This window comes from Macrotis lagotis, chromosome X (assembly GCF_037893015.1).
Source record: "Macrotis lagotis isolate mMagLag1 chromosome X, bilby.v1.9.chrom.fasta, whole genome shotgun sequence".
NCBI classification, from domain to species: Eukaryota; Metazoa; Chordata; class Mammalia; order Peramelemorphia; family Peramelidae; genus Macrotis; species Macrotis lagotis.
The window spans coordinates 179,338,959-179,351,884 of NC_133666.1; the positions used below are offsets into that span (position 1 = coordinate 179,338,959).

At 34.3% G+C, this 12,926-nt stretch overlaps 2 pseudogenes; both read right to left on the reverse strand.

Moving 5' to 3' along the window:
• Positions 1-5,345: 5,345 nt before the first annotated feature.
• On the reverse strand, positions 5,346-8,002 carry LOC141498904 (large ribosomal subunit protein uL2 pseudogene; annotated as a pseudogene).
• A 231-nt stretch (positions 8,003-8,233) lies between these two features.
• Positions 8,234-9,345, reverse strand: LOC141498303 (peroxisomal biogenesis factor 3-like; annotated as a pseudogene).
• Between the last annotated feature and the right edge of the window lie 3,581 nt (positions 9,346-12,926).

Below are 12,926 nucleotides of genomic sequence, written 5' to 3' on the forward strand. Positions count from 1 at the left end.
AGTCAAAATGGGTACAGGAGAAGGGTGGAATATATGACCAAACAAAAGATAGTGGACATTTTAAAATGCAAATTAAATAATTATGACTACATTAAATTTTTTTGAACAAATAAAGCCATTGAAACCAAGATTTAAAAGAATGCAGAAAGTTGAGGGGGAAATTACAGGAAGCATTTTTTACAATGGACTCATTCCTAAAATATATAGAAAACTGAGTCAAATTTATAAGAATGCAAGTCATTCCCTCAATGATGTGAACAGTCACTTTTCAGATGAAGAAATTAAATCTTTCTATAGTCATATGAGATGTTCTAAATCATTATTGATTAGAGAAATTAAATTAAAACAATTCCAAGGTATTGCCTCACACCTATCAAATTAGTCAATATAATAAAAAAGGAAAATATTAGAGATGATATGAGAAAACTGGTACAATAATGTACTATTAGTGGAGTTGTGAACAAATCTAACCATTCTGAAAACCAATTAGGAATTTTTCCCAAAGTGGGATAAAACTATATACATTTTGATCATCAATACCACTACCAAGTCTGTGTCTCAAAAGGGGAAATGACCCACATGTACAGATATATACATACACACACATATATCTATGTATGTGTACAAATATATAGAAGGTATTAATATAATACACATGTATATACATATATATGCATACATACATATGTATATATATGTATTTATATATACATACATATATACATGTATGTGTATATATATATATATATATATATATATATATATATATATATATATATATATATATATATATACTGGCAAACAATTAGAAATTAGAAGTTTTCCATCAATTGGAAAGGACTGAACAAATTGTGGTATACTATTGTTTTGTAAGAAATCATTAATGGCCTGAGTTCAGAAAAGAATGAAAAGACTTGTATGAACTGATGCTGAGTTAAGTAAACAAAAACTGGCAGAACATTGTACCCATAAATAGCAATATTATGTGATGATCAAATATGATAACCTAGTTCTCCGCAGTAGTACAATTATCAAAGACAATTCTAAAGAATTTATGATGAAAAATACCATCCACAGAGAAAGAACTGAGTCAGAATGCATGCCAAAAAATACTATTTTTTCAATTTTAATATAGGTTGTAAACTTTATGGTTCTTTCCATTTGTTCTAATTCTTCTTTCATAAAATGACTATTATGGAAATATATTTAAGATAATTGTACATGTATTACCTAAATCAGATTACTCTGTCAAGAGGGGGGGGAGAAAAACACAGAAATCAAAATCTTGCAGAACAATGAATGTTGAGAACTATCTTTGCATGAAATTTGAAAAATAAATAAATTCATATTTATATATTATATAGAGATTTATTTATGTATTATATATACATATATATGCAAATGAAAATCATCTACCTCCCAGAATTGTTGCAAGGATAATTTTTTTAGAGTGCTGAGCACACTGCCTAGTACTCAGGATACACAGAATAAATTCCAGTTTCTTTTTTTTTAATACAATAATTTACAAAAAAGGGATTAATATCAGCACCTGATTGTTAAAATACTTTCCTTCATGCTATAGACAGTTATACAATATTTTATTCTCAAAAAAGCCATCTAAATATATGAAAAATGATGCCTTATACCTTCAAACATAAGAGGCAAATTCTATTGACCACCCAAGTCTTTTGAGAAAGAGATAAACAGGGAAATAAAACTCACTAATACACTCTGAGTGATGTAGACCACTGTGCAATAGAAATCTTGAAAATGAATCCTCTTTACTTTGTAGTCCATAAAGAATTTTTGTAAGAAACTTGGAATTAATATGCCATATAAGGGGAGACAGTAATAGAAATCTTTTCCCAAGTTTTCCATTTCCCTCAATGAAATTGTGTTGTACCCAAAAAGTGAGATGGAGACCAAAACTTTTAAAGTGGAGTTTATTAGCCCAGGGACTGCATGGAACTAGGATTTCCCAAATCATGCAGAACTGAGTGTTCAGAGGATAGGGTTTTTATAGTATCTGGGTGGGGGGGGATATCATGAGCAAGCAAGATACAGAAGTAAAAAATAGTGGTTAGAAATATTTCCTTGTCAGACTGTTGCACATATGTGGCATAGTATAGATAGGAGGCCAAAAAAAGATGGAAGACAGGAAAAGGGTCAGGGTGTGCCTTGTGTCTTAGCATGTTTCCTAAGGTATAGGTTAGGTACCCTGGGTCTAAGGTTGAGTGAAATTATTATCTCACAGTTCCAGCTGTATGTGGGGAAGAGGGAGGCTGTTTGGGGGAGAAGCAGAAATTTGCAGATACAGCAAAAGGATTAGGTTAACAAGAACATCTGGTGTACCTCAGATAAATTTATGGTATATCTTGTGACCTCCATGGTCGACTGTTTAAGTCCTGTCATGATACTCTCAGACCCAAAGGCGTCACCCAAACTGTATATCTGAGGAGTTTCTTGGGACTCCAGAAGTGTCAAACACCCCCTTCTGCTATGTTTACACAGGGATTATCCAAATATTAATATTTTACCTCATTAGTAATGAAAAAAGGAAGAGTAATACCTTCATTAAATCAACCTCCTCTTCCATTCCTTCTCCAACAATGAAGACAACATTGGAAGTGTTTTTATTTTTACCTTTTTTCAGTCTCCAGGTAACTGAAACAAATAGTAATATGTCCAGGAAAAAGGAGAGGAGAAATGGCTTTCCAGAAAGTCTATCCCAGACTTCTACAGAAAAATCTACATCTCTTAGTCCTTTTTGGCCTCCATTTTTATCTATAGTGGTGATGTCAGAGTAGTAAGGAAAATGGATTGTCAATAAACTATTTGACTTGTAATCTATAAGTAATTTCCTTGTCCGGTGACCAGTGATTTTACTTAGTACCAGAAAAAGTGAGGTCAAATCAGTCTCAATATCTTTTCTATAAATGAAACTAGATGAAAGAAGAATCTTACAACTAAATTAAAGGCAGGTTTGAATATGCTACTTGAAGAAGCAAACATAAATTGTTAGGGTGGTTTTATGTTATTTTCCAGAGGCAACCAATAGTATTATTTCTTGTTATATTTTTATCAAGTTGTTTTTTTTGTACCAGTAATAAGTATTTGTAAAGACACCTTTGCAAATAACAATATTTGTAGCTTGTATACCACCATTAATTGCAGAGGATGCAGAGGACAAGTATTTGAATATTCTCAACATCCAATCATCATAAGCAGATATGTAATGATTTCAATGCAAACTCAAAAAAATTTAGGGGACAAATGCATCAGGTAAGTCAAGATTGGTTCTTGTCTTTCATTATAGAAGAAGACCAAATGGCCAACACTATGTGTGAGACAAGTTACAGTGCATCTGACTGTGACAATATAAGCTCGGAATGCTTTACCACAGGTTGGGCACAAATAACCCATGTGAACACCTTTAGAGGGTATTCTAAACTTACGAATGTCACTTTTCTTTTGTGCTGCCTCAATTCTAGTCTTCTCATAGAACACAGCACCCTCACTGATGAAAGCACACCATGTTGAACGATCCTGTGCTATTATTTTCCATGTTGCATAATCAGTTCCAAATGTTTCACATATTCATATCATGAACATTTTCTTCAAAAGATAATTGACAGGCTCTAGGCTTATAGAAATAAGACTACTAAAAACAAAATGAATTATATTTTAATGGACCTTAAAAATTGTTAATGATGTGGTATTTATGCTGAGTCAGGCCTCTGTACAGTCAGACCTGTGACTTGGAGAGCTAATATCATGACTTATAATAAATGAAGAATAATAATTGTATTGAGAAAAAATGTTTTTTATACAAGTGACAGAAAACAGCAGTGAATTATTTAAATAAGCAACTGAAAAATTTTTAAATGAGAAATGAACAAAAGAAATGGCATCAACACTAAAGAATGTGAGCCAATAAACATTTGACTTATTAAGGAATGACTGCCAAAAGAGGCACTTGATTAAAAAATAATATTATCTGCATAAATTTTCAAAGTAGGATCAAAGGTAAATGTAAGCAGTAGCATCTGATAAAGTAGAGAGAACCAATAAAATTTCTAGATTTCTAGCTTGATTAAAAGAAAATTTCAAAAGTTATTAAAAAAACCAGAGTCATCCTAGTAACATTCAAGGATAAAAAGACAACTGTAAACTCAAAGAAAATAGAAAAGATTATGGGAAAATTATTAAAAAGCATTTTCTTGTAATAATGATAATAAAAAATCTTGCTTGCAACCCTAATATCAAAGTCCATGCTGTGTCTTTTAAGGAGATGGAAATAGCAATAAATAGAATAACACGAGAGAAGTATCTGAATTTGCCCAAGTGTAGGAGAAATGCACAATGGAGAAAATATGATGAAGAAAGTATTGAGAGATTGATATTCAGTGTATTTGAATGAAGAAAAGATAGCAGTGGTGTGGACAGAAATCTCAGACTTCATTAATATTCAAAAATACTTACTGAAAAAATGATCAGAATACTAAACTATATGGTAACTCTTTCATATAAAAAATATCTTTTAAAATTCCATCCATACTTAAATGAAGGTCACTATCTCTTTTTTCTCATTTCAAAACATTTTTATTATGGTATTTTATTTTTTGTACTTATATTAGAGGTAATATTCAATATTCATTTTTTAGGGGGGGGTTTGCAAGGCAAATGGGGTTAAGTGGCTTGCCCAAGGCCACACAGCTAGGTAATTACTAAGTGTCTGAGACCAGATTTGAACCCAGGTACTTCTGACTCCAAGGCCCGTGCTTTATCCACTATGCCACCTAGCCACCCCTCAATATTCATTTTTGTAAAATTTTCTCCCTCCTTTCCTTTCCTAGCCCCTCCCTAAGAGAGCAAGAAATCTGATATAGGTAATACATGCACAATAATGTAACACATATTTCCATATTTATCATGTTATAAATGAAGAATTAGAACAAAGGGAAAAAACATAAAAGAAACAAAAAACAAATATAAAAGTGAAAATAGTGTGCTTTGATTTGCATTCAGACTTCATTGTTCTTTTTCTCTGGATGAGAATGCCATTTTTTATCACAAGTCTTTGAAAATTGTCTTTTATCACTGTATTGATGAGAAAAATTATGTCAGTCATAGCTGACCATCATACAATGTTTCTATTACTATGTACAATGTTCTTCTGGTTCTGCTATCTTCATCAGTTCATGCAAGTGTTTCCAGGTTTTTTTCCCTAAAATCTACTTGCTCACCGTTTCTTATAAAACAATAGTATTTCCTTACATTCTTCATTTTTATTTTAATTTTTTTTACAATTTCCAAAATAATTTTTATTGTCAGGATTTTGTATTTTAGTTCTCCTTCTCCTGTACAGTCTTGGTACCCCAGAGTTGACCTGTATGCTGAACAGCAATAAGACCGACTTTTCATTCAGCTGGGGCATCTCTTTGAATGGTGGATGGTTTTCCAATATGCTGGTGATTATGCCTTCTCTGAAGGGATGTTCCACAGTATTCATGGCCACACCCCGGACACAAGGCCAGCAATTTCTCTTGGCCTTATATTTGTGGTAGGCACGACCTGCCTTAAGGATGGGTTTATCAATACGACCTCTTGCAGCAACAACATCAACCACATCCCTGTTTGCAGAAGAGATCACTTTCTTGGAGCCTGAAGGTAGCTTCACCCGTGTTTTCTTGGTTTCAGGATTGTGGGAAATCACTGTAGCATAATTTCCAGATGCATGGGCAAGCTTACTCCATCCCCAGGTTTTTCTTCAAGACAGCACACTATGGTCCCTTCAGGCATAGTGCCAACTGGGAGGACATTACCAATGTTGAGTTGAGCTTTTTTACCACAGTACACAAACTACCCTATATGGATGCCTTCAGCAGCAATGAACAACTCTGTCTTCTTTTGAAATCTGTAAGGATAACAGAAAGTTACTTTTGCAAGAGGAACCCCTCTCCTTGGATCATGGATACCATTACAATACCCTTAATTTAGCCATGCCTCTTGGCGAAGTCGACAGCCCGGAACTTGGCGACTCCTTTCCTGTGCTTCCTGTGAGCAGGGAAGATGGAGCCCGCATCATTCTTTTGTGCGGTCTGCCTCCAGACTTGCTAGAAAGAGGTCCTTTCATTCTTATATCACAAACTTGTTCAGTCATTCTCAAATGATGAATGTGCCCTCAATTTCCAATTCTTTGCCCCCACAAAAAGAGGAGCTGTAGATATTTTTGTACATGAAGGTGCTTTTTTTTGTTTCATGTTCCCTTTGGTATACAGACAACATAGTGATAGGGCTGAATCAAAGGTATGCACAATTCAATAGTCCTTTGGATATATTCCCAAATTGCCTTCCAGAATGAATGGAAAGCAATTCACAACAGTTTATTAGTGCACCATTTATAGTTTCCCTGAACCATTTAAAATTTCTCCTTTCTGTCACACTAGCCAATCTTAATAGGTGTGAGGTTGTGCAACAGAGGTCTTTTCATTGGCATTTCTCTAGTGATTCAAGGCATTTTTATATGACTATAGATAGCTTTAATTTCTTAATCTGAAAACTACCTGACCATATCCTTTGACCATCAATTGGGGAATGGCTTGAATACTGGTAAATTTAACTTAGTCTTGTATATTTTTTAGGAACAAATATTTTACCAGAAAAACTGGCTTAAAACATATTTCCTACTTTCTGTTTTCCTTTCAATGTTGGTTGCTGATATTAGTTTTGTTTGTTCAAGAACTTTATCAATTCAATGTACTCAAAACTATACATTTTGTGTTTCATAGCATTCTCTATCTTCCTGCTCTATGGATCTGACAGGAAAACAGTTCCTTGCTCTCCTAATTTTATGTCTGAATCATATACTTATTTCAAGTTTATTTTGATGTTGTTTGGAAATTTTCAATAAAGAAGACTTTAGTGGAGAACCATCAGATATTTATAACTGGTATTCAACAATAAATACATTTTTACTATTTTGCAATTAAGTGAAAGATGTAGGGAGAATAAACTGTGAGTTTGTTTATTTTCTTGATTACAAAAAAAGGTATTGGATTAAAAAAAAGGTATCTTACAGATTCTTTAATAAGAAGATATAGACCATAAGTACAACAAAATCAATGGAAAAATCTTCTACTATTAATATAAGTTAGGAATATCTCTGAACTTTATAGTCATAGAGGGCCTAAAAAAACTAAAACTTTAAATGACTTGGCTAAGATAAAATAGCCAGTGTCAGAAATAAGACTCAAACTCAGATCTTCTTGACTCCAAGACTAGTGGTTTTAACTTTTATGCCTCTGTTATTGTTTTCTTAAAATGCACAAAAAATCGAAATTAAAAATAGGAAGTAATCAAGTGATCAATATATTATTTTATTTTTTTTCATTTTACAATAAAATATTTTATTGCAATATAGATATTCACTGGGTTCAAAAATCAATACAAAGTAAATTTATAAGAATATTTACAAACAAGTTTACAACAATTGTGTAATAACAAAGCTGTTAGTAAACAGCACCAATGCAATTTTAACTTCTAATTCAATACAATTTTCTAAGACTTGATAGACAGATAATACCTAACATTTTGTTCAGGTATATCTGATAAATGGCTAAAATTCACTGATTTTCATATAAAGGAGAAAAGTTCTCTACCAGTGCATTTTTTTAGAGGATGAGTAGTTTACCTTTTTTTGAAAGGTAACTTTGGAAAAAAGACTGACTCATTCCTGTTTATTATAGTCTGCACAACTTCTTTTTAATTAAATAGCAAAATTTCTAAGACTCCATTATTTCCCAAGCCCATCATTTATTTTTATTCTAAACAGCCATTTCTTGGTATTAACGTTAAAGTATACTACATTTCACATATTGTAAAATAACTAAACTAGCTGTTTAGTAGATTTGATACTAATAACTATGGTATACTTAACTCTTACTAAGAACAATTTTAAAAGGATATTAATGGTGAAAGGATACAAATGTGATAGTTCCATTGTGTAACCACATAGAAATGTCCACAACTAGTGCAGTTGGATGATTTCTTTTCCCCAAGTGAACACTGTTAACAGGTCAAATATTCTATGAAATTATGAAATAATATTTTGGGTGATAATAGGAATTTCAGTAACAAATCATTGCACCATAAATACTTGATCTTATGCAGTATGTGTTTGTGTGTTTTCCACTCAAGTGGACTTCACTGGGGTTTATCTTGAAGAAGAGAATTATTTCTCCAGGTGCTGAAGGGTACTAAAAGCTTCATAGACATAGCAGCAAAGTCTTTCACTTGTTCCATCATCAATAAGTCCTGAACAAAGTGACTAGGGGTTTCACTGCAAACTGAATGGATCTGTCCACTTATTATTTGAATTATCTTAGCTAATGTCAGGCTAACGCTGGAGAAATTATTCATGGAGTCACTTGTTCAGTAGGTCTAAAAAACTCAGCCATATTATCCAGAAGTTGGCTGAAACCTCTGTTCAAGCAGGTGTTCAGAACTGTACTAAAGTCTGGCCTTTCCAACATATCTCTTGTTTCATTAAGTAACTTAATAGTAGTAATATCTCCTGCTGTGAGACCACAAGCCTGGATTGCTAATGGAGTTTCTTCATCTGGCATCATATACTTAAAAAGTAAAGATTTGGAACCAGTCTTTTCAATCCATGATGAAGATGTATGCTATTCAGTTATTTTTCTGATGTCTTTTACTTTCTGTTCCAACTCCAAAAGGGACAAAAAATATTCAAGGGAAACACTTCCCCAAATTTTCTGTACAGCTTATTTAACTACAGTAATCAACTCAGTCAGACCATCTCCTAGGAGGTGCTGAATACTTGCCAAATATTGCTGTTGAACTTCAGAGAGAGCAAGAAGTGTGGTGCCATTTTTGCCAACTGCTGAATTATCCAGATATACATATATATCCACCCATAGTATTTAATTGGACTTGCAGAAGGACAACAAGCATGCAAGTACTATATACAGCAACAATACTTCTTGTGAAACTTATTATCTTCAGCTCCTCCCATATTTCTAACTTGTTTGAAGGTCTGTTTTTCAGAAGAGCTGTGAGATTCTCAGAATTTAACTGCTGCATTAAGTCATCTCTCAATGTGGGAAGCATTGACAGCACTGTCATATTGCAAGTTCTCTAGTTACTTTCAAAATGATATTGTCACCTTGCTTGGGCAATATATTCAGCAGCCTCCCTCTCTTGTATTTCTCTGATCTTCTTTAGTACATATTTCCCAAGGATATATAATCCTCCTAGGACTGTGCCCAGAAACAGGCATTTCTTCTTGTGACATTTCAGAAAATTCCACATGGACTTCAGCATCTTCAGATCCCGGAGGGGTGTGTGTGTGGGGGGGGGGGGACGTGGGGGGCATAGGGAGCTCAGAGCCCCACAGATCTGGAAGCAAGAGCAGGGGGAGCAGGAAGAGGCACCCACTGCCTTGCCCCTTCCCCAGGTCCTCGTCTCTGGATAGACTCAAGTAATCAATATTTTAAAAGAATTTTAAAATGTTTTAGTAGCATAAAACATTTTAAACAATTTAATGGTATAAAACCTTTTTGATCTCACTAAATAATAACAAAAATAATGAGAATGAAAATAATAATAGTAATTTTTCCTTCATGTTTCTTGCCTAAAGGTAAATAATAGTAGATTTAGTGAAAGAAATATAATTTAAATTTTGATCAGTGTGTGTGTGTGTGTGTGTGTGTGTATAAATATATATATATATATATATATATACATATATATATATATATATTTATATCATGCAAGCAAGGTAAAGACTATCAGATTAACTTCTATGGGACATGGGGGGAGGGAAGTGAGATTGGTGGAAAAACTGTAAAATTCAGAAAAAAAGATATAATTTAATAAGTTTTGCATTTTCAAAAATTCCCTGTGTGGGGCAGAGCCAAGATGGCTGCATGAAGGCAACATTTCCCGAGAACTCCCAAACCTCCAAAAAAAACAAACAAAAGATGACTCTAGTCAATATTTAGAGGGGTAGAACCCACAGAAAGACTGAGTGATACGTTTTTGCAGTCCAAGATAACTTATTAGTTACACAGGAAAGGTGTGTTTCACCAGGACCAGGGTTTGGAAAAAATTCCAAGGTGCAGCCCTATCCAGCCCAGCACAATCCAGTGCAGCCCAGAAATCACCAGCTACAGCTTGAAGGGGTGGTGAGAGAACTCTGCTCCACCTGGGTGGAGTGAGGGAGCATCGGCCATGGAACCTGCAGCAAGAATTAGGAAAAAGCAGCCTGCACCCCCAGAAATGGTAAGGGAAGTCTACAGAGATTTCTCTGCTCTCCCTGGGGTAGGACTCTGCTGTCTGCCTACACTCAGTTATTGCAGTTTGGGCTTCCATACTAAGATAGCTGGATCCCTCCGTATAGCCCCAGGGTAGAGGGAAATATGGGGGTCATCTACATATAAAAGCACAGCCAAGAGAACATAAGACATTAGAGGAATAAATGTCCCAGTGGGGCATCCCCCACAAAAAAACAACCCCCAAGACTTGGAAGTGCTGTAAATAAGTCTTGGGCTGAGGAAATGAGTAAACAAAAGAAAAGGAAGAATCTGACCATAGAGAATTACTTTAGTCCCATGGAAGTTCAAAACACATACTCAGATGATTACAAAATCAAAGCTTCTATATCCAAAACCTTCAAGAGAAATAGAAGATGGGCTCAGACTGTGGATGAGCTCAAGAAAGACTTTGAAAAGCAATTAAGGGAGGTGGAGGAAAAATTGGGAGGAGAAATGAGAGCAATGCAGAAAAAATCATGAAAACCAAATCAAAAGCTTGCTGACATACAAAAATACTGAAGAAAATAATACATTAAAAACCATTTTTTTAGGCCTAATGGAAAAAAGCAAAACAGAAGATAAATGAGGAGAAGAATGCCTTAAAAAAACACAACTAGACAGCTGGAAAAGGAGATTAAAAAGCTCTCTGAAGAAAATAACTAATTCAAATGCAAAATGGAACTAAAGGAATGATGACTTTGCAAGAAAGCAGGAAGAAATAAAACTCTGCAAAAAAAAAGCCAAAAATTAGAAGAAAATGTAAAATATCTCATTGGAAAAAACAACCAACTTTAAAAACAGATCCAGAAGAAAATTTTAAAATTATTGGGCCATCTGAAAGCCACAACCAGGAGAACAGCTTAGACTTCATTTTTCAAGAAATAATACAGCAAAATTGCCCTGAGAGCCTAGAAGCTGAGGATAAAATAGAAATCAAGAGAATTCACCAGTCAACCCCTGAAAGAGATCCTAAAAGAAAAACTTCCAGGAATATTATAACCAAATTCCAAAATTCCCAAACCAAAGAGAAAATTCTAAAAGCTGCCAGAAACAAACAATTCAACTACCGAGCCTCCATGGTCAGGATTACACAGGATCTAAGAGCATCTATATTTAGGCTCATAGGGACTGGAATATGATATTCTGGAAGGCAAAACATTTTGGTTTACAACCAACAAAACTAAACATCCTCTTTCAGGGGAAAAGATGGACTTTCAATGAAACAGGGGATTTTCAGACTTTCCTATGGAGATGACCAGAGCTGAACAGAAAGTTTGTTCTCCAAGTTCAGGACTCTGGTGAACCATAGGAATGGAAGAGAGGGACTAACTCTGAGGAACCTCATGGTGTTAACCTGTTCACATTCCTGCACAGGAAGAAGATATTGATAACTCATAAACTTTCTCATTTATAAGAGCTGTTAGAAGGACCATATATAGAGAGGACATAGGAAGGAGTGGAATACAATGGTACGATATGGTAAAGGGATGGAGTCAATGGGTGATGGGGGAAAGTACTGGGTGGAAAGAAAAGGCAATGAAGAAGCTGAGAGATTTCACATGAGTCAAGAAAAAGCTTTTTAAATGGAGTGGAGTGGGGAAGGCAAGTGGGAATGGGTGAGCCTTCATTCTCATCAGAAATGGCTCAGGGAGGAAATGACATATATACTTAATAGGGTGAGGAAATCTATCTTGACCTGGAGAATGATAGGAGGAAAGGGACAGAATGAGGGGGAATGGAAGGAGGGAAGGGGGAATAAGTGATAGAAGAGAGAGAAGATCGAGGGAGAGGGTACTCAGATTCAACACACTTTTGGACAGGATGAAAGGAGAGAGAGAATAGAATAAATGAGAGTGGGGAGAAATAGAGTGGAGGTACAGCTAGTAATACCAACTGAGGCAAAAATATTGTATAAACTTTTCTGGCAGACTTATGATAAAGAAAGCAACTCACCCTAAAGACAGAGCCATTGAAATCTGAAAACAGACTGAAGTACAATTTTCTCTCTCTCTCTCTCTCTCTCTCTCTCTCTCTCTCTCGCCTTGAGGTTTTTCAGCTTCTGGGTGTGGGAGGGGGTTTATGTTTATTCTTATATTTACACTTATAACATTCAATTTTCATCAATGTATGGCATGAAAACAATGTAGAGAGACTATCAGATAGCCTTTTGTGGGGGGGAAGGGAGGAGGGGTAAAATTGTAAAATTCAGAGTCTTACAAAAAATAAATAACAGATAAAATGTTAAATGTAAAAATGTAAAATGTAAAAATGTAAAAATATTTTTAAAAAATCCCCTGTTCTTGGTAGTGAAAAACTTGTAAATAATTGTTTATTAGTCAAAATTTTTTTAAATGTTTTGGTAAATGTAAAGATACAAGAAAATGGATTTCTTTTTAAACCTTTTTTATTTAAATACATTCAATATCACAATGAAGTAATGATAAAATGCCAGTGAAAATACCAGTTTTTCAGAAGAAATCTTGTTTCTCTGTGTATAAATATTTTCTATGCAATACAATAAATGATAAATAAAGCTTACTTTGATTTGATTTTTCCTATAAAAGTTCAATGTAAATCCATTCATTTCTT